The sequence below is a fragment of the Vulpes lagopus genome, chromosome 4, assembly GCF_018345385.1.
Source record: "Vulpes lagopus strain Blue_001 chromosome 4, ASM1834538v1, whole genome shotgun sequence".
Taxonomy (NCBI): Eukaryota; Metazoa; Chordata; class Mammalia; order Carnivora; family Canidae; genus Vulpes; species Vulpes lagopus.
In genome coordinates, this window is record NC_054827.1 from 49045398 (window position 1) to 49072174 (window position 26777).

Below are 26777 nucleotides of genomic sequence, written 5' to 3' on the forward strand. Positions count from 1 at the left end.
CCCTCTCTCTCTCTCCTTCTCGCTCTTTCTTGTTCCCCCACATGCCTAGCAACCTCAATCAGAAATCGCCCAGAGGCCCAATATGGCAACCTGTAGACCCCCAAACTGCTGGCCACACACACGCAGCAGTCCCAACTTTGGGAAATTCTGCAGACTCCAGAACTTGACGACTTCCCTTCCATCCAACCCTAGAAGCTTCACAAAGTTCCAGTCCCACATCAACAACTGCAGGGATGGGGGATCCCTGGGTGGCTCAGCAGTTTAGTGCTTGCCTTTGGCCCAGGGTGTGATGCTGGAGTCCCGGGATCGAGTCCTGCATCGGGCTCCCTGCATGGGGCCTGCTTCTCCCTCTGCCTGTGTCTCTGCCTCTCTCTATGTCTATCATGAATGAATAAATAAATAAATCTTTAAAAAAAAAAAATGCAGGGATGGAGAACCATGTGTTTCCTTTCTTTCTGCCTCTGGATCTTACAGAGCCTTCCTTCACCTTAATACAGTGAAGTGACTACCTGTGGAGCACTCAGTAGGATGTAGTGATGCCTTGTGGGGTATCGTGCTATCAGAACATTTTTAGAATAGACATAGGATTTACAGCCTTTGAATTAGTTTACTGTCTCTGCAGGAAGAAGAGGCATCAACTGAGAAGGTGAGTGACACAGCACGTGTGAGCAAGGGTCGACACAGGTAAGTACACCCTTGGAGCTCGAGGAATGGATGCTCAGGTTGGCTGGAGGGTTTATGGATGACATGGACTTGACCCTTTGTTCACAAGAAGTACCTTAGTAGCAGAGAGCCAATGCGCCAAGAATTTCAGCCCCTTGTCATTCCCAATTTCAGCAACTCCACACACCTCCTCCTCCAACAGGGAGGTCAGAATTCCACAGGTTCTTCTAGGTAGCATTTTATCCCATGTGACTCCACATTAAATATTCATTTTTATATACTGCAGCCCCATCATGTATATTTTTAAGACCACAAATGGTAGGCTCTATGCTTCATTTAACTTTGGATTCCTTTCCAGACACCCGACACACAGATGTGGGCACTCGGAATGAGTAAGTGAATGAACAAATGGCTACAGGCATTGCTGGATGGCACCCTTGCTGCTCCTCTTCCACCTTTCAGGGTACTCACTTTCAGTCGCCATGAGGCTGGAAGCGGAGGGTGGACTCTGGAGTCAGACAACCAGAGTTCAAAGAGAGCCTTCATCAAATACTGGCTGATGACTGAGAAACTGACCTGCCCTTCCTGAGACCTCATTTTCTGTATTGATGAAATGGGATAATAACACCTCGGGTGAATTAAGGTACGTGAAGGCAGAGGCATAGCATTCAATGCTTAGAACTAACTTGCCTCCACCAGCACCCATTTGTTGTTATTTGGCACTTTCTTTTTTCTAAGATTTTTATGTATTTATTCATGAGGGACACAGAGAGAAAGAGAGGCAGAGACCCAGGCAGAGGGAGAAGCAGGCTCCCTGCAGGGAGCCCGATGTGGGACTCGATCCCGGGACCCTGGGATCACGACCTGACCCGAAGGCAGATGCTCAAGCACTGAGCCACCCAGGTGCCCCTGCTCTTGGGCACTTTCATGACTAGTGTCATTTGTATCTTTCTTTTTACATCACTAAAGGGAGATTTTTCTGCTCCATGTATCTATCAGCTCCCCCCACTATTATCTAAGCTACGTACGGTACAGGTACTGTAGGACTGCTGACAACCTGTGGTCCAGACCAATGCACACACTTGCCATCAAGCCTCACCTACTTACCCAAAGAGCACTTTACCGGCTCTCAGCCTTAATTTTCTCATCTGTAAAATGGGATGAACTGATTCCCACCTTACAGAACTATCGTGAGGATTCACTGAAGTCCTACACATAACAAAGGATTTATCTGCCTTCCTGGCTCAAAAAATGTTAGAAGATGTCATGAAGGTTAGCTTTCCTCCCTTCCATTTCTTTGCAAGCTTCAACCTCTAAAGAGGGCCTCACTTGAATACCCATTACCTGAGAGCTCTTTTTTGAGCACCTTCTTTAAAAATTGACATTGAAGAAGGCACCCCAAGGGGCTGAAAGCAAATAGCTCTTCGTCATTTCACCAAGACAGCAGTGGCCCTCCTCAAACAGCTCACAGCTCTTTTTTGAGCTGTTCAGCTTCCTCTGTAGTCATTGAAATGGAAAACTCAGGACGCCTCCCCTGTAGAGTTTTGTGTTTTTTTTTTTTTTTGTCATTTTATCAGAATCTGAGATCTCAGACTGTCCTCTTGGCGTCCATAAAGGGTATTCAAACCTGCACAGTGGAGGAAGACACCAAGCCGTCAAGCCTGCAGGCCCCAGAGGCTGAGCACAGGGCCTGTGCTACACTGATGCAAGCAGTGAGGGCATGTGGCCTGTTCTCCACCCTCTCCAGGTTTCCCAGGACTCAGTGACATTGTATTTTTCTATACACAGGGTTAGGACTTCAGTGACATTGAAAGGTCAAAGACACTGTTAAAATGGTCTGGGCCATTTTTCCAATCTGTACTCAATGCACCTGGCTTCCTTGAAATGCCCCTTAAATATACGTTCCACCAACTAAAAAATCCACATGTCCATGTGCCCATGACACTCTAAGTGGCAGAAAACAAATCCCTCCCTCTCTTCAGCTCTGAAATGCCCTTGCACACTCTATGTATGCTCGATGTGTGCTTGCCTGCTTGGAAGACACAGACATATATATTCATATTTAAATGACAACTTTTGAGCATCCTCAATTTTATTCTTATCATTATTTCATGCCTTGGAGGAATAAAATAGTCCTATATTTTCTTTTTCTACTCATCATTCACTGCCATTCAACCACGCACCTCAACACCCTTCCTCGTGCTCACTCACTTGCCTGATAGAAAATGAAGAGCCACACCCTGGCACATAAAATCTTTCTTGAACATTTTAGTGTCAAGTCAAAAATATGGACTGCATGTCCTAAATATCCTATCTGCTCTGCTCAATTATCAATGGGATCATTTCACACTTCTAGGAAATTTCACACTGTTTTTCTCTTAGAGTTTAATATCTGTCTCTGCATTAATAAATATGTATTTATTATAAAGATTATGAACATGCTCGCTCCTTCTCAGACTTAAAGCTGCAGTAGAGCAGGAAAGTGGGGGGATTTCTCTAGAAGATGTTTAAAGAGGATAAAGAGCTCACACACCATTAAGGAGTCTTACAGAAAGAAATATAATGCTGGATACTGAATAGAGAAAAATTAGCAAACTTTTCGAATGTGGTGGGGTTTTTTTCAAGTTTGCGTTATACACTTTCTCTCACTTTCCCAACAGGAGCTTGTCAATCGAATTTTATTCCTAGCTGCAATATGCAAACCAGCACCCTGGCTTCTCTGGTCCTTCAGACCTATGGCCATCTTGCCCCACAGGAGGCCTTGTTAGTCCTCTTTGGAGGTCTTGATGTAGCTATTCATCCTACAGAGCAAGCTGAGATTGGGAGAACTCTCTGTGCCTGAACTTCTGGCCCCACCCCCCCACCCCCCCGCCCCAGACTCAAAGTAAGCTTTGAGGTGAAGTGTATGTGCTGTGGCTCTGTAATGAGTATTCAGCAATGCACTTTGAGTCCACAGATGTTGAAAGCACCCAAGCTAATGGACAGTTAAGGAAACAATTCAACAGCTGGTAGGCCTCCCTTGCTTTTGCCAACCAAGTTTCCATGCTCTAGGTGATGCTGACTTATAGGGTACGTGCACAGCTCAGCAGCAGAAATGCTCCCCACTTACGCTCTCCCCTCGCCCGAGTCCAGGGTTCATACTACTTATCCAACTGGCTTCAGGGCAGGCTTTATACCTGCTCACAGCTTGGCTAAAAATCAGAGACATGTTTGTTTCGTCAAAAGAAAACCCTTTAATCCAAATATGGTTTGAATTTCGGTTTGGCTTCAAAAGAGTTTTTTTTTGTTTTTGTTTTTGTTTTTTTTTAAATTTTTATTTATTTATGATAGTCACACAGAGAGAGAGAGGCAGAGACACAAGCAGAGGGAGAAGCAGGCTCCATGCACCGGGAGCCTGACGTGGGATTCGATCCCGGGTCTCCGGGATCGCGCCCCGGGCCAAAGGCAGGCGCCAAACCGCTGCGCCACCCAGGGATCCCTTCAAAAGAGTTTTTAACCAAATACTGTCCTATAGATTTTTTATACAGATTTCTCTTTCTCTCTAGAATATGAAAAAAATATGTTTGTGTACATTATATACTTTCAATATAGTTTATCTCACTATATAGATTCTCTATAAACATACTTAGATGGCAATAGTCGCAAGATCTCGCTTATCAGCAATAATGTTTTATCACTGATGCCAAGTTCTTAGGTGACAGGTGATAAAAGATTAAATATGTGAATTTATAATCTATAACAATATTATCTTTCCTAGATACTGACTAGTACCAGCTTCAACTGAAGGTTTTGTTTTTTTTTTATGGACATCAGAATATGGTTTCCTCTTCTTGTCCAAACACTATTTAATATGTTTCTCAGTTGAAGTATAGATGCGGCCTTTGGAATTCAAACATAGTATCCCAAATTTAAATTTAGGTAACCAGCAAAATTAAAATATTGTTTAATGCTTAAACTGTGCAAGAAAAAATTTTCATAGTTTCCTAGTTTTAAGGTTTCCTAGTTCTAAGTTTCACATAGTTTCATATTTATAGATTTCTTATTCAGTTTGTTTTACTTAAAAGAGGCCATACATGACTAGGATAAGTAAAACAAAATATTTACTATTAATAACTTTGATTTTCATAAAGATACTATACTGCAGTTTACAGAATAAGAAGTTTGGATTTAGTCATTGAAAATGAGGGAGATAAAATATAACTGTGGTTTTATCCCCACCCAGGGACAGCATGTGGTGGAAACTAAATAGGCTTTTAAAAATTTTTTTATTTATTTATGAGAGAGAGAGAGAGAGAGAGAGGCAGAGACACAGGCAGAGGGAGAAGCAGGCTCCATGCCAGGAGCCCAATGTGGGACTCGATCCTGGGACTCCAGAATCACACCCTAAGCTGAAGGCAGACGCTTAACTGCTGAGCCACCCAGGTGTCCCTAAATAGGCTTTTCTTGACAACCATCCTTGCCTGGCACAGGCACCTTCATAATGCGTCTCATTCCCCTCTTTGATTTTCTTCCTAACTTCAACACGAACCAAAATTGCATCTGCTTATTTGGTTCATTTGTCCAGAATGAAAGCTTCCAGTAGAAGCAGGCATTCCATATCTTTTCACCCCTGGTTTCCAAGGCTTAGAAGAAGAGTATGTGAGCATCCTATAAATATTTGAGAAGCAAATAAATGGATGGCTGTTTTCAGGTGGTGACCTCTCTTCTATTTTACAAATATGAAATGCAAAACCTCATCGTTATTGTTTGGAAGTGATGCATACACAGACATATGCAGATAGTCATGGCTTTGCCCAGTAGTGCTGACATAAAAATGGTCATGCAGACTGAAACCATGGAAAGCAGGCTTGATAATCATTAGGAAAAAGTATGACTGTTCCTTAAACTTTGAAAATTTTCACCAAATCATTAAAAACCTATAGGGAAATAAAAATATGGCAAAGCTAACAGCATACTGTCATGTACAATGCTAGTAATACTGAGATTTTTTAAAAAGGAAATTTTTTGTGTGTGTCTCATCATTGTTTTTGTAAAATACTTATCCAGAATCCTCTGAAGAGCTTGCTTTCTTTCTCCCATTGTGTAAGTCACAATACTGAGCAAGCATCTTTTCTATGCCTTGGCAAATTTCTATGCCTTTCTAGGCTAAGATTATTTTACTCTTTCATTCTTCAAGTTTTCAAGTCTTAGCATACACTCAAGAATTCTATTCAAGTGAGGTTTTGGCCAGCGTCAATCACTTTGGCACATTTTCATCTCCTTTGTCTTATCTGTCTTCCTCGTTTATATCAAGTTGGTGTTCACCAAACGTCTGGCTGCATTCGTGCTGTCTCTCAAAGGGCAGTGTGTCCATGTTCCTGCCTCTCATTATTTCTTATGTCCATTTGGATGTCATTTCAATTTCACTCCCAGTAGTAAATCACTTCTCATTCCTTGCCCACATTTTCAACTTTGTTGGCCAATTTCCCTTTAGTTATCCATTTTTGAAAAACTGTCATGTGAGTTTATACTGGGAGACAAGGAAGTAAGAGGACTACCTTCTTTGCTGTCCTTGCATAACATGAATGACAGATGCAAGGTGACGGACAAATCTGGACCAATGACCAAAGAAGTGATGCGACTGGTCACCAATTGGAAAGCAAATCTGTTACTTACTAACTGGGGTGAAATCTGTACTGTGTATACTTACTTATGGTTAATATACTAAAATTTAAACCATGCTATTGGGGTAATAGGGTTAAGTAAACTGTAGAAACCAAAATTCATGCATATTGGAACCATGCAAGGTAAAAAAAATGCCCATAATTGAAAATTTCATTCCTCTGCCAAGGTTTCCTATGACCTCTAAATACCTCTATGTATGGGAGAAACTACTTTAGAAACACAGGAAATTGGGTTTTTACCCTCAAAAGTCATGGATTATAAACAGATTATACTTTTTTAAATGTCTTTCCCTGAGAAACAGACAGCAGCATATAGTCACAGCCCAGCTCCAGGAAAACAAAATGTAATTATAGAGCAAGTGATTTGCATGTACTGGCCAGGATCAGAAATGCCTACACACATCATTCTTTAACTTGATCATGTATTATAATCACTGGAGGGTTTATTAAAACACAGCATGCTGACCTAGAGTTTCTGAGTCAGTAGGTTTGAGGTGGTACCTGAGAATGGGCCTTTTTAGCAAGTTCCCAAGTGAACCTGATGCTGCAGATGAGGAACGCCAATTTAAGAACCACAGACTTAAACATAGTCAGAAGGCTATTCCATGGGGAGAGAGGAAAGTCTTGCGAACCAAAGTTTGGTAAGAGCATAGATGCTGATTCCAACCACTTAAGGGTATCTTAGTGATCTTTTAGTTGAGGTCCCTTATTTTACAATTAAGGACATGAAAGCCTGCAAAATTCAAATGATTTAATTAAAATATGAAGTTAGCCAATTCTTAGAGTCTGGTCTAGAACCTAGAATCTATTTCCAATAATTTCTGGAAGACAGCCAGCATCATAATAGACCTTATTCTCAATAGACATATGGTGAAAATATCACACACACACACACACACACACACACACACACACAATTTCTCAAATTTTACTGAGTATGAAATGGCCTGGCTCAAAATTGCTTTTCCTAATCCCTCACCTAAAGTTTCTGACTTCACAGGTGAAGGATGAGGCGCTTTCAGATTACAACCCTGTGAGATTCAAATGCAGGTGAACTGTTCTTCAAGAAACATTGGGCAAGCCAATGTTGTAAGCCAAAGAATCTATACACAGGAAAGAACAGAATACCAGCTGTCTTTGAATTCTTTTTTTTTTTTTTAACAAATACTTCCACAGATTATGAAAACTATCCCAATTCTGAGGGGGATGAGGGGGATGAGAGAACTCCAATCTGCCTTTTTAGAGAAACTCTAGACAAGTCTTTCCCTTCCTAGACCCTCTTTTTCTTCATCTGTATAAGAGGTAAAAATATTTTTTAAGTATTTTGTTTATTTTGAAAGAGAGAGAGATCAAGTAGGAGAGAGGCCAACTGAGAAAGAGAACCTCAAGCAGATTCCACAATGAGCATGGAGCCCAACTCAGGGCTTGATCTCATGATCCTGAGATCATGACCTGAGCTGAAAGCATGAATTAGATGCTTATCCCACTGAGCCACCCTGGCATCCCAAGAAGTAAAAATATTAAATCTGACCTCATACAACTGTTCTGAGGACAAAAGGAGTTAGGAACTATGAAAGAAAATTGCAAAGGATAACGTATTACCTATATATTTGTTGTTAGTTTCATTACAGAGAAGCTTCAATAGAGAAGAGAATTTTTTTAAATCGAGTGAGATTATCTGCAAATAAAAGATTCTGAATTGAATTATAATAGCTCATCCTGACAGAAGCTTACTGACTGGTCAAAGGAATCAAAGGAGGGAAAATCTCTGTGAAATCACATGATTTCACCCTCAGAAGCCCCAGATTACTTGGACCAGGATCTGCAGACTAACCTCTAATCTGGAAAAAAAAATTTTTTGAAGATTTTATCTATTCATGAGAGACAGAGACACAGGCTGAGGGAGAAGCAGGCTCCATGCAGGGAGCCCGACGTGGGACCCGATCCCAAGACCCCAGGATCACACCCTGAGCCAAAGGCAGATGCTCAACCACTGAGCCACCCGGGTGCCCCATAATCTGGAGTATTTTTAAGGATAATATATGCATGGCTAAATGGCTTTCTTAGAAAATATCTTGTCTAATCTCTATCGCCAGGACATTTCCTGACTCTTCAGACTCCAATTGGATTGGAAACCAGACAGTTGTGACTTCTTCCTGAGCTTTCCTGTTTTTTAGCAAAGCTGAAAAATAATTTTTAAAGCAGAAAAATGAAAAAATGATCCATTTACCTCCACTCTGCCCTCGGGTGCAAAGACGACCCCTGGGGTTGGATAAAGAAATGCCAGAAAGGAGAGTGTTCATATCCCAGCAGGATACGTGGAGGAAGAGGTGCTGACTGTGGATAGCAAAGAAGCCATCATGGTACAAAACGTTCTCCCCAGACAGGAGCCCTTCCAACAAAGAACACGAGAAGCTTTCTGCCTTTGAGGGCCCAGCTCTAGTTTTTCTCCATGTATTTTCCTCAAAGTTTGGTGAGCCATAACAGTCTGGCTTTCCCAGTTACTGTGGTGTTGCTCATCATGAATAACTACTTTCTTCCACTGGCTGCACAAGGGATGACCCTGCCCATGACTGGCACGAGATCATTCACTTGAGGGAAGGAAAATGAGCAGCTTCAGGGGAAGAGCGGGCACCTCGGTGTGAGTGATCGGTGCTCATCTCAAATGTGGTTCCTCAAATTACAGAAGGGTCTTGGCTAACAAATGATCTCTGGTAGAAGATGTGGCTTCAAGCCATTCCATATGAAATGCCTAGACCTGATTACAGAGCTTTTTCAAAGGCCGACACATCCAAGGGAAATTCAAAGCGAGGAGCAGAGTCATCAAAAATATTACTCAGAAAATAAAACTGTTAATGTGGTCTTACCTCATTGTAGCTATAGGATGTTGCAAGATCTGCTGGGGCAGAAGAAGGTACAGGAAGGAGCCTGGTTACCACTGACCCATGTGACATGCCTGGAGCTCACACTCATCATACGGCCTCTCCAGGCACTGAGGGTGCCCACAAAATTCAGAGAGATATGGGATGTGTGGGTCCTGCTTATGCTCAGGTCTGAGGGAATCTCATCTTGCCACAACTTCTTCAGACCCAGGACATCCACCTCTTCCCCCAAATCAGCTCTTTCTCCAGATGTCTTCTTTCTATCCACGGCACCAGAATTCTCCCAAACTGGGTCAGCTTCAACATCCCATTTTTCCAATCACCTTTTAAATATACTCACCCTACATCCTAACCTCTAGACTTCAGATGGCTTTTCTTTTCCTTCTTAGTATCTCCAGAAAGGATCCCTCTCAAGTACTTAGATACACCAAGGCATTAGAAATTCATTCATTCAGTTATGGTGCCCAAGTACCGGGGCAAAGGGCTCCACACATAAGGAATAGACAATCATTTCAAATCACTGTTCAAGACAAGAATAAAATCAGGATTTGCACTACTGTATCTACCTAGAATGCCTCCCTCCTTTCTCCCTGGTCTTCTTCAAGATTAAAACACAAGTCAGGAGACATGACTTCCTGGAAGCCTGCTTTGACTCCACCTCCAGCTGAATTAGGGGTCTCTCTTGTGGATTTTCAGAAATACCTATCTAGATCATTGCCTGGGCGTTACATTGATGTACGGGTCTACCCCCAACCAGACTGTGGGATGTGAAGACAGAGATGGGGTCGTATTCATCTCTGCATTCCTAGCAGAGAGCTCAGCACACTGTGTGTTCACTCCATATTTTTGAATGAACGAATGAAAACTAGAAGAGAAATCATAGAAAATTGTGGAACAGGAAAAGGAGGATTCATTTCGACTGGAGGAATGAAGACCATTTTCACAGAGATGGTATTTAAGCCAAGCGCTGAAGTGTGAACAGGATTTCTAGAATGTGAAAAGATCAAAGGTTTGAGGAGGAAGGCCAGTACCCAGAGGATTACTTTTTAAATTTTTTTTTTAATTTTTATTTACTTATGATAGTCACAGAGAGAGAGAGAGAGAGGCAGAGACACAGGCAGAGGGAGAAGCAGGCTCCATGCACCCGGAGCCCGATGTGGGATTCGATCCCGGGTCTCCAGGATCGCGCCCTGGGCCAAAGGCAGGCGCCAAACCGCTGCGCCACCCAGGGATCCCGAGGATTACTTTTTAATTTTTTTTTTAATTTTTTTTTTATTTATTTATGATAGTCACAGAGAGAGAGAGAGAGGCAGAGACACAGGCGGAGGGAGAAGCAGGCTCCATGCACCCGGAGCCCGATGTGGGATTCGATCCCGGGTCTCCAGGATCGCGCCCTGGGCCAAAGGCAGGCGCCAAACCGCTGCGCCACCCAGGGATCCCGAGGATTACTTTTTAAAACCTGATTCTCTCCACCTATAATCTACCACTCTTCTAAAAATAATCTTTCTTCTTCTCTATCACTTTTTTTCCCCTTACTTACTTGTGGGGACCATCAGTGATTCCCCACTGTCTAACACAGTGGAATTCAAGCACGTTGGCTCGCCTTCAGGGGTCTTGCTCTTGTGGCCCTATGCTTTTTTCTGTTCCTCACTTTGGTTCTCCGGCCACCTACTGTGTGCACGAATCAGGCCCATCTGCAATCGGTCCCCCAAATCTCAATTTTGTCATCTCTTTGGCTGTCCGCTTCTTCACCCCTCACCTGGAATGCTTACTCCTTGCCCTTCTCCCACACATAGCAGCACTCCATCTTTGCAAACCCTACTTCCTCATGCAGCTCTGCCCGCCCTCCCCTTGGCTGCTCCAGACCAGAATGCCTTCTTCCTCTCGGTAACTTGATAGAACCATCCTTTTGCCAATTCACCATGCTCTAGACTGTATAGTTTTCTAACTACAAGTCTCCTTTGTCCCTCTCAGGGGGACCCAGGTAAGGTACCTACAGGCTAAGAGAATGAATGGGGTCCTTCTGTAACACGCACAATATCTCAGGCAAATATTCTACTGGCTAAAAATGCTCACCCAATTAAATACTCCTCTAAGGATTTACAGGGGGTCTGTAACTTGGGCTGATATCTTATTATTCAGCGACCAATGGATAGGGTGCTTACAACAGAAAACCTCATTTCATGAGAATAAAATTCTATTATGAGTTTGTCTGTTACAAAATCACTAACTCTGTCTCTATTATGGAATAAAACCTTCCCATTTCTATCATTGATAAAATTACAGTCACAGTTATTCTTACCTCGTCCACACAACCAAGGTAATGACTTTTATTTTTTGGTATAGTGTGACCAGCCCTTTAGGATGGGTCCATCCTTCCCATGTTTTTACCCCATCCCTTGTAATAGTGGGGCTCTTTCATGCCCTTCATCCTTCCAGGCTTTGCCTCCCGTCAAACCACATCAATACCAATCTCAGACCTTAAATCGTGAAAGACATCTAGACGCAGATGGCTCAACACTCCACGTAAAGGAGTGACTTCACCCCAAGCAGTGGGGTGGCAGAGCATGGAGAACCCATCGCCTAACCTTTCCCAGCCTCTGTCCATCTGGGCCCCACTGCTGGAGGTCCAAGCTTGACAGGGAATGCTTTCCAATGGGAAACTGTAGCAGGATTTTTTCCCCCATCCTTTGGTCCCTATTGTATGTTCAGCTGCACTGGAGCTAGCTGCTAATCAAAGCCAGAGCCTCTCATACACAAACATGGCATTGTGGCCTCCCCCGGGGCTGGAACACAGCAATCCAATAAACAATTTAGTCAGGTGATAGCAGGCCGCAGGCACGGACAAAGCATCTCCCGGACATTCTCCAGCCCATGTTCCTCTGTCTCCTCCCCTCAGCACGAGCAAGCCTGATGAACCACCAGGCCAAAGTGATGATTGAGGAGAACAATGGAAAATGAACCAATACACAATCAGATGCAGCCAAAGAGGCCGAGCCTAATGACAGTATTCTTTGTCCAAGGGAGGGTACTTTCTTGATCAGAGGGAGGTAGAAATAAATTACATGGTATGAGACCTTATTTCTGGGTCCTGGCTAGGGGAAAGAAGGGAATATTGAACCCGAGCCTCTTCAGATACTCATGGGATCCCTGTCATGGAACAGGGGATGGAAGTGGGAGATCATGCCGATTAAGAGTTTGTGGTCAGAAGTATTTGGACCACGATCTTAATTCTCCCTCTCACTAGCTGGTGATCTGGGACAAGTTACCTAACCATTCTGAGCCTCCATTTCCTCATTTTGAAACTAAGAAGGAAAATAATCTCTCTCCCACATGGTTGTTAGGAGCATTTAATCTGGAACTGAACGTAAAGTTCTAGCACTGTACTCAACACATAGAAAGCATCCAATAAACATCAGATATTATTATTCGAGTTGGTGGATGGTGCTCAGAAAGGAAAAAAGGGGAGGAAATCACACAAGAAAGCCAGCTAGGTCTGCAGCTTCTAGAAGTTACTGATAAGGGACAAAGTCTGGCCCTAGAAGTTCCTAGAAACAGCACCTCTGCGGTGCTGGCAGGTCCTGAACTTGACTGATTGCCATGTGTCCCCACAGCACATCAAGGGAAGTGAGGGATGCCAATGGCCAGTGTGACACTTGGATACAAGATGTCTTCATATAACAGCAGAAGGCAGGCCCCTGTGTGCCTGAACATCGATAGAAGAAATATCCGTGAGTATGAAGGATTGAGCAGAAAAGAAAAACTGGAGATGCCAAGAGAAACAATTTCTCAGGTCACAGTTCGTGCTACGGCAGCCAAGTAATATTAAATCTTGCCAGGGTTGGTGGAGACAGGGCAGTAGGGATGGAGGGGAAGAGAAGAAACTAGGTAAAATGTTACTCTAATTCTATGCAGCAACAAATGTGAATTGAGTCCTGCTCTGTACCAGTTGCTTGATGGGCAGTGATAGACAGAAAGAACTAGAAAGGATTACCCAGCAACAGAGTTTAGAACGATGAGATTCAGTGACAAGACACATGGCCACTGAAGCTCAGAATTAATACAATGATTTCCTTTAAACACAAAGGATCAAAAACACAAAATGATTTAACAATTGAAGCATCTTCAGGGTGTCTGGGTGGCTCAGTCGGTTAAGCGCCTGACTCTTGATTTCAGCTCAGGTCATGATCTCAGGGTCTTAAGATGAAGCTCCGCATCAGGGTCCATGCTCAGCAGGGAGTCTGCTTGGGATCTCTCTCTCCTTCTGTTCAGCACCCCCGCCCCCCCCAAACTACGCATGCATGCTCTAATAAATAATAAATAAAAGGTTTAAAAAAATGGAAGCATCTTCACGCAGAGGTCTACAAATGGAAATAGTATTAGATGTTATCTTGAGGGATAGGTCATAAGATCCGCAGATATGCTTCAAGAAACACCGGTCAATATTTGCTATGTCTTATCCTTTCTAGTATGTTCCTCAAGTATCCCTCAATTGATACGGTGTTCCTCACTGGGTATTTATTCTTCCTTAATTCAGTCAAAGTCAAACTTACCTGATGAGCCACAGTCTCAGTCAGAGTTTCTCCATCTGTACCCTCTGGGAGAATGTTGTTACTTGCTCCTTAAGGCCTTACTAGTTGGTCTGCACTTCACTGCCATGTTCGTCGCCTCTTCCAATGCAGAGGTTCCTGGCCTCTCTGCAGGTCTAACGGGTTCCCTGATCTCACTGCAGCATTATGAGTCATAACAGATACAAATATTTAACACTTTCAAGGGACAGAGTGTGATTTTGCTTAAATTGCACCAAGAGTAGAGATAAGCCATCCCTTATCACACTGGCTAAGCAATGAAATCCATTCCCTTTTGAGAAAAACAGCCTCTAATACTTATGTTGAGCTTCTTCACCAAAGATACATTAAAATCGCAGTAAGAAGAGTAGTTACACCTTCCCCTTATTCTGTACTGGTTTTCAAACGTTGCTCAAGTTCTAATGGATGATAATAAACCTAGCCACACCTTGGCATGGACTTGGAAACCAGATAAGGAAGATGTCAGTCAGTTGGAGGTAGGGAGAAGACAAGGGGATAATAATTTGTTCAAGATAAAATTGGACTTTTTAATAGAAAGGACCAAGCCTAAACTTTTTCTGATTTAAACAACATTGCATGCTACAGCTGGTAAGTGGAAGGCAAGGGACAAAACTCACCAGGCGAGGCTCACTGGTATGTGTGCAGCTAAGCCCTGGGCCTGGAGGATCTGTTGTGCTCCAGCGCAGGAAAGGGAGCCTCTCTGTCTCCTCCTTGAGCCCCTTTCATGACCCTCCCCCCCATCAAGGGTGGAGAAGACAGTTGGTTAGAGGATGTGCACCTTTACGGAAGAGTTGGCTCCGGCCAACTAGACCAAATAGTCTCCCCTCATGGTCTTGCATCCAATATTGCTTAGGCCCTATTTAAGGCACTGGAAGAGCTGCTACTGTTCTGTCTTCCAAAGCTTCCTCTAAGAACAAGGAGGGGACAAGCTTGCTCCACGGAGCCAGACTGACTGCATGGTGTCATTATACCAAGAGGCATCTAGAGCTCAGGGAATTGAAAAGCAAACAAGACCAACCCAGCCCAGAGGAGTCTCCTAACAAATCCCACCAGAGCCAGTGGGTCCAGTGGTTCCTCTGCTGTGAAGGAAACCTCAGTTCCATCTAACAGAATTTTCTGGGAGGCCCCAAGTTCCTCTCCCCAAGTACAGGGCTTCCGACTCTCAGGTTTGGGGATGTTTTCTCTAAGGTCTCAGACCAAGTCCACTTGCATTTCTTTTGTCTGTTGGATCTGCTGCCTTTGAAGTTAACTGCCCTCATTTTAACATCTTGCAAGAGAACATCACTGGATGAGGCAGTAGAACCCCTGAGTTAGGCTGCTTTTTGGAACTGCAGATCAATTTTGAGAGAAACTGGTTAGAAATCCACCTCTACCCACTTACTCCTGCCACATTGCTTTTGATCTATCTCTCCAAACCAAATTCATTTATGACAGCCTTGAAATACATCTTCAAATCCCCAGATATCACGTATCAGGGGGCAAACTCTGTGATCCCTGTCAGACTAAAACCGCTATTTGAAAAGGCTAAAAATCATTTCAGGCTCAAGTTGGTGGGAATCCCAATACTGGCATGGACAATCAAAGCATTTAAGTACCGCATGTCCTCTCCAATCAGGAATGCGGGTTGTCAAACGCAAATTTGATCTGACTCACTTTCAACTACAGCCGATCTGTGCATTAGACCTTCCAAATAGCAACAGAGCAAATAAACAACTCTCCGTTGGGTGCCAACGCATCAAAGAGCCATGGACACATCAAAATGTTTGCTGCTGGGCAGGTTGACCTCCTGCAGTGCTTTGGGCCCAGCCTCTGGGCCCCAGAACAGCCCAGAGGTCCCCTAGCCTCCTGGGAGCTGCTACAGGGGTTAGATGGGACCAAGGCAGGATCTGACAGCTGTAGCTCCCCTGGGGAAACCCTAACCCCCTCCCCTTATGTATCTGGAAAGGTCCTCAAGGGTAAGAATGGAAGATACTGTTTACTGAGCTTGACCTTTCATTGGCACACACTAAGTTCCATGGGATTACTTGTTCCTGGCTCAACAGTACATCCTTCGCTGAGACGAAGATTTTTTTGTTTGCTTTAAGGGATTATGCTTATTTGTTTTCATTTTCCTACTTCCAACTTTATTATGAGACTCTGTAATTGTAATTTACTAGGCTTTTCTTTTTTAATGATTCAAATTTCCCCATGTCAAGCTAAATAAATTGAATTTCCACCATAATTGGCCCATTTCGTAAAATCGAATGCACATTAATGTGTGTAAAGCTATTAAAAGTATAGCCTGCATTAATAATGTTGATTTTTTAAAGACCTACAACCATTCATACAACTATTTTTTAAAGTTATATTGGTAAATCTGTAGATGTATATCATAGTGTTAATAGCAGTATCCATTTTGAGCAAGACTTAAAGTGAGTTTTTCTTCTTTATAGTTCTTAAAAATTTGAGCATCTTATACCAGGAACGTGTAGTTTTCTAAAGTGAGAGAAAAAAATAATGTTTCTTCAGGTATATATTTGCTTTTCTAATAACAAATGTAATAATGTAAAAACTCTTCATTATATTTCATATGATTAAAGCGAAGCAACCTTCTCACAAGTTTGACATGCATGGAGCTCTTTTTGAGATTCTGAATATCGCCAAAGACACTGAACTTAATAATTAAACGTATGCTATAAATAAGAAAAGAGGATAGGAAGAAAGGCTTCTGTTTCAAAATGTTAAGTGCCTAAACCTGTTAAAATAATCTAATAAACTACCTGCTTTCCTTCCCGGGGCAGTTCAGTCTCCCTCAATGACACCCCGTGGGCCATACCTACAGAAACATACTGCACAGAGAAGGCAACATTTTTTTTTCTGGAAACTACTTTTTGGACAACAAAATTGACCCTTGCATAAGTGTCTCCAAAGCTGCAGGGTATTTCTTTTAAGCCAAAGATCCCACTTCTGGCTTAACATAGAAATGCCCCAGGGACAGCTGGCACACGCTCACTGGAATCCCTCCAGGGTTCTAATGATCCGAAATGAAGACTGCTGTATGTCAAAACCTCAGGGATGATCCTCTGCTCTTGGGGGCAAGGACCCCAGGGCCAGGTTTCAAAAAGTCTGTATTATTAGCAAACAAGTATGAAAACACTGTTTCAAAATTTTGTGCGGTCTCCATTTGTTTTAGCTTGAGTGAAGACTTTCTGTTACCAAAGAATGTTACCGAGATATGTTCCTTATTGCTGAAACCTGGCTCTGAGGCAAAAATCTCTGGCTTCTTCTCCGGGCAGCCCCGAGTCTTCTCGGAAGTCACACAGATGGATGACACCTCCTCGACTTCCATTATGGTATGGATGGGATGATCAAAGAGAATGACATATACACAAAACCTAAAGAGGAGAATATTCTAGCACAAAGAAAACAAATTATATTTTATCCTTTTCATATTAAGAATGAAGTCTCAGTCGCTTTTAAGGCAAATTAAGAAGGCAGTGCTTGGATCCCTTCTCCCCTCTCAAGGGAAAGCACCGGGAAAGGAGACACTAGTACCCACAGGGCAGGGGGGCACTGACTCTGAGGGTTTTTAGCTGATGCAGAATTCAGAAGGCAACTGCAATTTTCTTGAATAAACAACCAAACACTGTAAATGTTTGGATGGCAAATATGGGGAAGAGCAGCTTTTGCATGCAGCAAAAAGGGTTACTGCCCATGACTCTCCATGTTTGTTGGAAGCTATGGATGTCACGCGTGGAGAGTTCTGATCCCTCTCCCATTCTCTCAGGTTTGTTCAACTCAACTCCGGTGGCTGGCTACTCAAAGTCAGGTCCCCAGGCCAGCAGCACTGCTATCCCTGGGGAGCTGGGGAGAAGTGGCCTGATGCCCACTAACTCAGGATCTGCATTAGCAAGATCCCCAGGGGACTGAAATACACAGGAAGGTGTGAGAAGCACCTGCTATAGTGTAAACACAGCGCTGCAAAGACCTAAATTGAGGGAGAATAAGAGATTGAAAAATTGGGTGTCTCCTTGACAACTCTTAGGAAGAACTGTAATATAATATTTAGTAAAAGAATGCAAAACCATTTTAGTTTAGCCTTTTTTTAGGATTGTCTTCTTGGGTTGTGCCCCCCCCCCCACTCTGACTCAGATTTTCGTTTCTTCACACCCTTCACACATCTCTCGTCCTACTCACCTCATCCAAACTTACCTTCCAGCAACTTAAGCAATCTCTAGGAGTCCTCAGAAAATGACAATGACATGCAGCAAAATTGGGAAAAGAGACAGACCTGGCTCCACTGATTTTATTACTAACGACTCACATTTAATGTAATAGTTTACAATTTATAAATGTTGGATTGTCACAGTTTACCTTTATCACCAAAGGCAAAGCAGGTAATACCATCACCATCCTCAGTGCCATCTGACAGCTAAAAAGAAACCCTGAGGCTGCGGGAGACTCAGTGACGTACGCACCATCCCATACCAAATAACAGGAAGAGCCACAAGGAAACAATGTGGGCTTCTACACCTTAACCCTGACAACTCCTCTGAGCTGATGCCTCCTTGGTGGCAGGAGTCAGGGAGGGGAGAACGAGGTTGTGGGCCTCACCAGCGTCAGCCATAGGATGGCTTTCTTTGGGCCGGGGGTGCCCTAAATGCACACTGCCCTGCTAGACCATACAAGAAAGGTCAAGGTCCCCAGCCTGATTTGGAGACCCCAGGCCTTAAGCATGACCACATGTTGCATGTTTCTTTTCAGAGGAAAGGCATTTGGGAGCTGCATTTACAGAGAATGATCTGAGAGTGTGGAGAGGAGAAGCATTTCAACAAGCAGAGGGGGCGTCACCCAAGTTTCTGTCTGCATGTTTGAGAACCCAACTGGGCATGAGAAATGAAAGCAGTGAGGGAGCACAGTGTTGTGGGGTGCTGCGTCACCATAATTAGCACCTTCATCATCCTTGTCAAACACGCCCCCACAGACTCTGGGTTCAGTCCGTCATGTTCATTTTCTAGATCAATACTCATGTCAATCCTACACAGTATTAGTGCTCTCATTAAAATGAGACAGAAGGCAATTGAAGAAAAAACATGATAACTACTGATGGTCACACAGCTAGTAGCAAGTATAGCTGTGGTTTCTACCTTGAGTTCCTTGACCGTGGAGCTCAAATACTGGAGTGTTAGGGCTAATATTTTTAACATATCACCTGCATCCAAGTGGCCTGTCACACGTCCAGACTCCCTGATTCCACCTCTCAAGTCAGATTCTGTGGGGATGGGCCCCAGGCATCTGGAGGCTTAGACAGGGCTCTGGTTATTCTGATAAACATTGAAGACAAGGAACCAGTACCCTAGGTCATTTGGCCTCTTTCTCTCTCTCTCTCTCTCTCTAAATATATATATACACACACACACACACACACATTGGAGTTTAGGTTTGCTATAAGAGGCAACTGGGACATAAAATTAATTAGCCAAAGGAAGAAATGGCATTACACTATAGAGGAGAAGAAAACACACAAACTGGGAATTTAAAACCTTTGTTTCAGTACTTGCATGGCACTTAACTCATCTTAACTCCTCGGAGCTTAACTGCATCAATTTTTTAAAAACCCTGCTCAGCCTAAGTATAAAATTTTATATAGAGAGATAGATGTAGAAAGTTCTGAAAAGCACATATTCTAGTGCCACGTTGGAGCTATGGTGAAAAAGAAGGCTTCAAGTGATCAGTCTTGTAGCTTTGACTTTTATGGTCTGTTAAAGAAGAGGTAAGTCAGATTTCTCTATTAAGGACGTAGCCATGAGTCGGAGACCATGCAACATTTGGGCATAAAGTGGATGAGGGAGTCTATGATTAGAAGATATTCCAGAGCACTGGCAGGCTTAGGTGGCCTCTGGAACGAGAGATGGAGAGGCTTCTTACAGAGGTTGGAAGCTACGAATGGGGGCGCTCAGATTTAAATAGGAAATTGGCACCAGGTGATGTTTAGAGGGATCATGTATAGAGGACAGACCATCAAGGTCTTTAGAGCATGAGAGGCAGAAAAAATGGTTTTCAAAGTCATTTCTCTTTTCACTTGCCAGACATTATTGGTCATTTTCAATGATCCAGTGCCAGATATTCTAGGGTCCTTGAGATGAAGGAGGGAGTCCCTACCTTTAAGGGTACATGGTGTGGGGGGGTTGAGCTCGTGACAATGGTGAGTAATTATGATTGGGAAAAGATGAGCTCTTCCAGGGTCAACCCTGCTGCAGAAAGCAAGAGTTAAAGGTCACTTGGAAGGGTTGATGTAAAGGTGGAGAAAAGAGCAGGGCAGAATGAGAGCTCCACCTAGAGGGCAGATTTGCCTGGGAAACCCTCCTTGGGTGCCTCCCACTCCCTTACAGTTTCCTACAAATTCCAAAGAGGACATCGGAGGATTTGCTTTCTTCTCCTCCATGCATAGATTTCCCCTGAAGGGCAGTCATCTCACTCCCACTATAAATTTTCCTGAAGAGACATCTATGGTGATGTGTCAAATCTTTCAAATTATATTTACTCTAAATAACTCCGAGTGAATTCTAAGATGTCACTTGCAGTCACTTCCTGCCTGCTGTATTGCATGGCTGATGTGAAATGAAGGCACGAAGGAATCAAGAGTTCAATTTCTCTTCCAGATAAATGGCACTAGAGTAACCAAAACACAGTGATAAGTTTGAAATACATATTATCACCTTCTCCATTTAGCCTTTTGAGTTAAACTCCTTTTCTCATAATTTTTTTTAAAATCACTTTGTCACTTTGTATGTACTTTGTATGTACACATCTTACTCGTACAATCACTTTGCATGTACACATCTTACTCTAACTTGTAGTAATTTTAATGGTATTCACACAAACACTGAGTAGCCCAAAAGCTATGTGAAGGCCTATTTTTGTAACCCCTATCACACTACCTGATATATAATGGGATAGTCAATATGTGCAGAAGTCTGTTAGGGTTAAGAACAAAGTAACAAAAAATCTTTTATTTCAATCTCCTTCCCCAACTAGGATTGTGCTCCCCTTAAGTATTCATTAAAAAAAATTAAGAATGTGACACCAAAACTCAATAGAGAATGGAGAGATTTGCAAGTTCTCTCATGAAAAGTGAAGTAGAAACTCAAAGTCAAGATTAATACTGAAGCATCTGGCGGGGGCGGGGGTAGTGGAAAGGTAGGGGGTGAGACTTGAATATTTGGAAATAAATATCCACATTTGGAAGTTGAAGGGAAAAGATGCAAAAAAAAAAAAGTACTGAGAGGAGTGTCCAAGGAAGTTGGAAAAAAATTAATAGGTCAAGGAGGTTACAGTAAAATATAATCAGATAATCGTAAGAAGGCAGTGTTGGCAAGCAAGGCTGCTGCATGCTAAGGAAAAGGAAGCCGTTTGTTTGATGAAATGACCTGTGACTTAAAATGTGTTTTTTTCCAGAGATGGGAAGGGAGTATAAATGGATTTTCATTGACATCTCTTTTAAATGAATTTGTAATAAAGGATTTCACAAGTTAGCACCATTTCCATATACAAATGGAACTGTAAAACTGTAAGCCTTAGAGAAAAGAAACTATGTGTTGTATTTCTTGAGTATATTACATTAGGCATCTAGCATATATAATAAAAATTATTTATTATGGTTAAATTGACTTGCCAAAGGAGCAAGATACATTTGCATTGTTAAGGCAGGACCTGGGAAGATGGAAGTGAGTAATCCAGGCTTCGCTAAGAAACAATGAAGCCAAGCCTCTCCTAGTGACAAAAGCATGAAATGATCCTAACTAGGGTCCTTCTTAGTCAAAAGGGAACTAACCCAGGGTAGTCGATAGAGTGCACATTGGCCTGAAAAACAGATTTGAGTGAACCGGATGAGAAATATGTGAAAATTTCAGCTACAAAGGCCCAGCCTTCCATGCATCCCACATATGGGCAATGCTTCCAGATATTCACCGTCACAGATATGGCAAAGGAATTGGGCAAGACATCATGGGATTTGTTAAATGGGAAATGATGGCATTGGATGAATGGAAGGGAGCAATGAGAGCCAGAGGAAGGGGACAGGGAAGTGTTACAGTTGGAAGAAGTGGAAACAAAGGGTTAAGAATACAGCAGGCCATTTTTTAAGTGACATTTTGGGTTGTACTAAGCACAGTTCTTAGAATTAAGAGCGCGGTGTCAGTTACTCTCACCTCTTTCGAGATTCATATACAACAATTGACTTTTTTTTTTTTTTTCCTAAGGATGATGTTTAGGACTCTAAGAATTCTGTTAGGAAATACATGATGGTGATTTTTTTTTTAATGTCACTTTACCAAAAAAAAAAAAAAAGAAAGAAAAAGAAATAAATGTCAGTTTACCTAAATCCACTGTGAAGAAATGGCTAAAAAACAAATCCCAGTAGAAGAAATTAAAATCTCTCAAACTACCTCAAGCATCAACTATTCACTGTCTTCTTTGCCTACCCTTAAGAAATAGGGATTTGCGGTGAATGTGATCTACATAATCAAATCCACAATGTTAACATAAATATAATGCCCTCTGAAAATGTTCCATTATAGCTACTCTTTTACACCGCAGACATTTTAACTTTTTTTTTTTTTAACCAAATACTAAACCAGGGCGGAACAAAAGCCCTGTTATATTTTACAACCTAAGAAAGATTGTATGACACTGAGAACCCTGTCACATACAAGACTGGCAAGAAGTGCATGGAAAAATGGCTCGATGGATGGAAAGTGGAATTGGCCTTAAACATCAGGAATGAAGAACAGCTTTCCAAAGGCAGGCTGCGGCCCAAATCCCACTCAGGCCAGTTGGCTCTGGATGGAAAAGAGCCGACCCAGCTCATAAAGAGAAGATCCATATCTGAATATTACTTTACCACAGAGCAATGGCATGGCATTGTGCCAAGAAGAGACAAAAGTTCTTCTGATTATTCATTAGAACGGCAGCCTTAACCTTTTGAAGAAGCCCCATTCAGCATCCAAGCAGTGAACAGCACAGTTGGAGAGCCCTGACTCCCCCGGGGCTCCTTACACTAGACTTCAGTGCACTCAGGTGTAGACCATGCTTGTGCTCTGGTCACCCTGGGCACTCTCAATGAGAACAGTACCTTCAGGAGAGAAGTAGGGACAACTCTCCATATCCCTATGCCACAATACTAAAAGCATGAATGGAGGGACACCTGGGTGGCTCTGCGATTGAGCATCTGCCTTTGGCTCAGGTCGTGATCTGGGGGGTTCTGGGATCCAGTCCCACGTGGGGCTCCCCGCAGGGAGCCTGCTTCTCCCTCTGCCTGCATCTCTGCATCTCTCCCTGGTCTCTTATGAATAATAAAAAAAAAAATCTTAAAAAAAAAAAAAAGAAAAGCATGAGTGGAGAACTTTAAGGTGTATTCCGACTTCTGGGCCTACCTTAGCCATTAGGTAACCACATTTTGAGTAAGCCAACTAAACTCAGTCTCCTGAGAAAATTTTGAAGAGTGATTAAAAAAAAAAAAACCCACAGATCAGAAAATGGGATCAGAATCCATGGGGAGAGATCACTTAAATGAGAAAACAAGAGTATCTTCAAAGGGGGAAAAAAGCATTTGTAGCTAAAACAGTTCATTTCTAAGATTGATTTTATTGATAAAAGTGATTAAACTATTTGGGGACCTTATTTCTTTCAGGATATTTCCAATGATCAAGTTTCATGGATATTCAAACAAGGCCACTGATTTTACTACACTGATTTTTTTTACAAAGAAAAATGCCTAAAAAAAAATGTGCATCCTGCTACATATTGCTATATGTAAAGACCAAATAAGGTGCATTGAAGCTCTCAATAAATTTGCAAATTTATTACAACAAATACAGGAAACCACAGAACTATGTATTATTATATAATATGTACATATGTTACTCTATATACTATTACATTTTTCTCATCTCCTGTGATACCTCATTTAAACATCAGGTAATACAAGTTATCTACTAATGGGACATTAACTGGGCATTAGCACAGCTCTGGCTTCTGTAAATACAACGCAGGGCACCTGTGTGGCACCATTGGTTAAGCAACCCCACTTGGTTTCAGTTCGGGTCCTGATCTCAGGATCCTGGGAACAAGCCCTGCACAGGACTCCATGCTCAGCGCAGAATCTGCTTATGACTCTCTCTCTCCCTCCCTCTGACCCTTGCTCTAATAAATAAATCTTAAAAAAAAAAAAAAGAAAAAAATACAATGCAGTTGTATCCACAAGTGACCAGGCTGAAATAGAGCACCCACTGTAAGCCTACTGTAAGGCTTCAGGTGGGCATCCCTCACTGGTTTCACTCATGGGAAGAAAACTGTCCTAAAGGAAGGGGGTCCTCCTCCCTCCCCTCTCCCCTCCCCTCCTCCTCCCTGCCCCCTCACCACCTGGGTGAAGAAAAAATTCCCAGGGGGAGAAAAGATCACCTTCGGAAGATGTAAAGCACAATTGGAGAACTCACAGCACCAAAGTTTCTTAAAGCACAGAATAATAGCCATAGGGTGTTTGGGGTTTTTTTGTTTTGTTTTGTTTTGTTTTTGAATAAAATTTTAAAAAGTCTCATCCTCTGGTTTCAATGAGGAAGTATCACCGATCTATCTAACGTATCTCACCTCTCAAAAGGGGAAAGGAGCTAACACCCACTCTAATTTCCTCTGAATGTAACTGGACTTTGTAAGTAATGTAAAGTGATTTTTTTTTTAACGATTTGGTCCCTAAGGTGAATAATTTACTTAAAAAGGCACCTAATGAAGACGGAAAATCCATGCTTGGTCTTCTGGGCTGGGAGACACTTCTTTTGTTTCACTACCACTACCCGGGAGGATCTCCACGCATCCATCATCCCCAGTGACCCAGGGGGCCAAGTGGGCTTTCCTGTTTCACCAACTTGACGCTGGCCTGGGATCCTGAAATTGCTTCATGAGGGGCTTGGGGGCGGGGGATCCTGAAGCTCTTCTTGGCCGGCCCTCGGTCTCCTCCCAGGTCCGCCGCTCCAACACGCACACGCACACGCACACACCACCTGCCTCAAGCTGCTCAAGCAACGAGCTATCGAGGTGGAAGGGGAAGGGGGGACGTCCCCGCCGCCCCCACGGTCCGCTCCTCCTCTCCCCGGAGCCACCGCGGCCTCTAGTTTTCCAGGACATCCCCACGCACTGGCGGCCGCGGTTAGCCTGGGTCGCGGGGGCTCACCGCGCAGAAGCCAGGTGTGGGGGTGTGGGGGTGTGGGGGTGTGCGCGCGTGTGTGTAGGGGCAGGATGTGCGTCCTCCAAGAGCAAGCGGTATATTTTGTCGGATAAGCAGGGAAGCAGTCGAATGCATTCCGCGCTTTTCAAAAAAAAAAAAAAACCAAAAAACAAAACAAAACAAAAAAACCAAGAAAAAGAAAAAGAAAAAGAAAAAAGGTCAACCTATGAAAAACCTCAACTCCGACCGGGCATCCGGCAAGTTAGCGGTGAACATTCCACCCCCCACCTCCAGGCGTGCGAGCCCCGAAGTTCGAGCGCGGGCGGCCCCCGGAGTCGGCGTTCGCAGCGCGCACGGGCTTAAGTTGCGCCTTCTACGCTTCGGTCGCGGCCACCTGCCCGCAGAGCCGTTCCCGGGCCGGCCGGCAGCCGGGGAGGGCTTCTCGACGTCGACCCCTACATCCCCACAAGGGCCAGCGCGGTGGGCGCAGCCCGCAAGCCCAGGAGAGAGGACGGGGGGCTGCCCCCGGGGCGCCCCCACCCCGCGCAGCCCCAGACGCCCCTCCGCCCCGGGCAGCACAAGGTGCAGATGCTCGCGGGCCGGGACAAAAGCCGCCCCCACCCACCGCCTCCGGGCACCCTGAGCCCCCCGGACCGCCACCCTGCACCCCACGCCCGGCCGGTGCCTCCGCCGACCCCGGGGCGCAGGGGCTTCGGAGGCGCCCCCGCCCCCGCCCCGGCCGCCCACCCCGCCGCCGGCCACTTACTCGGCGTCGCGCGCTCGGGCCGCCTGGTTGCGCGGGGCGAGGCCGGGCGCTCGGTGGGCTGCCGGGGGCCGCGCCCGCTCGGCCGCTGCTGCGCTCGGCGGCTCCCTGCGGGGCTGGGGGACGGCCAGGCGGGGACCCCGAGCCGCCTCGGCCTCCGCTGCGCGCCGCCGGGAGGGAGCGGAAGGCGACTGGGGAAGGGGAGGGGGCGCGGCGGGCAGGGCGCGGACGCGGAGGCCGAGGGAGGGAGCGCGCCCGGGGCTCGCGAGCTGATTGGGACGCTCGTTCCAGCCCGAGCCGCGGGGCCCGGACCAACCACCGCTCCGCGTGGGGCGGGGGCGCACACCGCGTTCCCTCTGCAAACTTTATGCCGAGCCGCGCTCTAGGTGCGCGCGCCCCGCGGCTTGAGAGGCAGGGGCGCCCAGAGGCACAGCTGACAGCAATTTAGGAGACGCTTGGAGCCCCAGACTTTTTTTTTTTTTAGCCATATTTGAGATGAAAAATCCCCGTCTTCCAAGGCAGCCTCTCCTCCCCCCTCCCCACCCCGCGCGCGGGCACCCGCCCCTGCACCCTGCTCCACGTGCATCAGCTGTCAGCCGCGTCCCACCTGCGCCATCGCAAGTGTGCGAAGTCCTCCCTGGCGCTGGTCACAAGAGTGACAGATGTCTGAAGGTTCCCAATTAAATGCCACTTTGCTTTAGGGAGCGCTTTCCTTTTTTTTTTTTTTTTTTTTTTTTTTTTTTGGCTTCCTGGGGGCCTTTAGTGACCTATTTAGGGACATGCCTTCTTTGACACCCAAGAGTTGAGAGGCTTAATCAGTGTGGCTCCAGCTCTGGTCCTTGGTACAACTCAGAGGCTGGGCGGCGAGGCGTCCGGGATTCCCATTACGTTTCACTGAGAACCGATGCTAAGGCAGTCAACACATCGAGGGGTGTTTGGAGGACATATGGATGGATATGATATCTATGACACCAAGGACATAGAAGTATTGCATAAAATAATAGTGACGTATAAGAC

At 44.3% G+C, this 26777-nt stretch overlaps 1 protein-coding gene across 1 annotated transcript in view; it reads right to left on the reverse strand.

Moving 5' to 3' along the window:
* PTN (pleiotrophin) overlaps positions 1 to 25967 on the reverse strand; it is a 99848-nt gene extending 73881 nt beyond the window's left edge. The window contains exon 1 of the mRNA XM_041751444.1: positions 25764 to 25967. The gene's annotated coding sequence lies outside the window, so the exon portion shown is untranslated. The remainder of the gene's footprint in view (positions 1 to 25763) is intronic.
* Between the last annotated feature and the right edge of the window lie 810 nt (positions 25968 to 26777).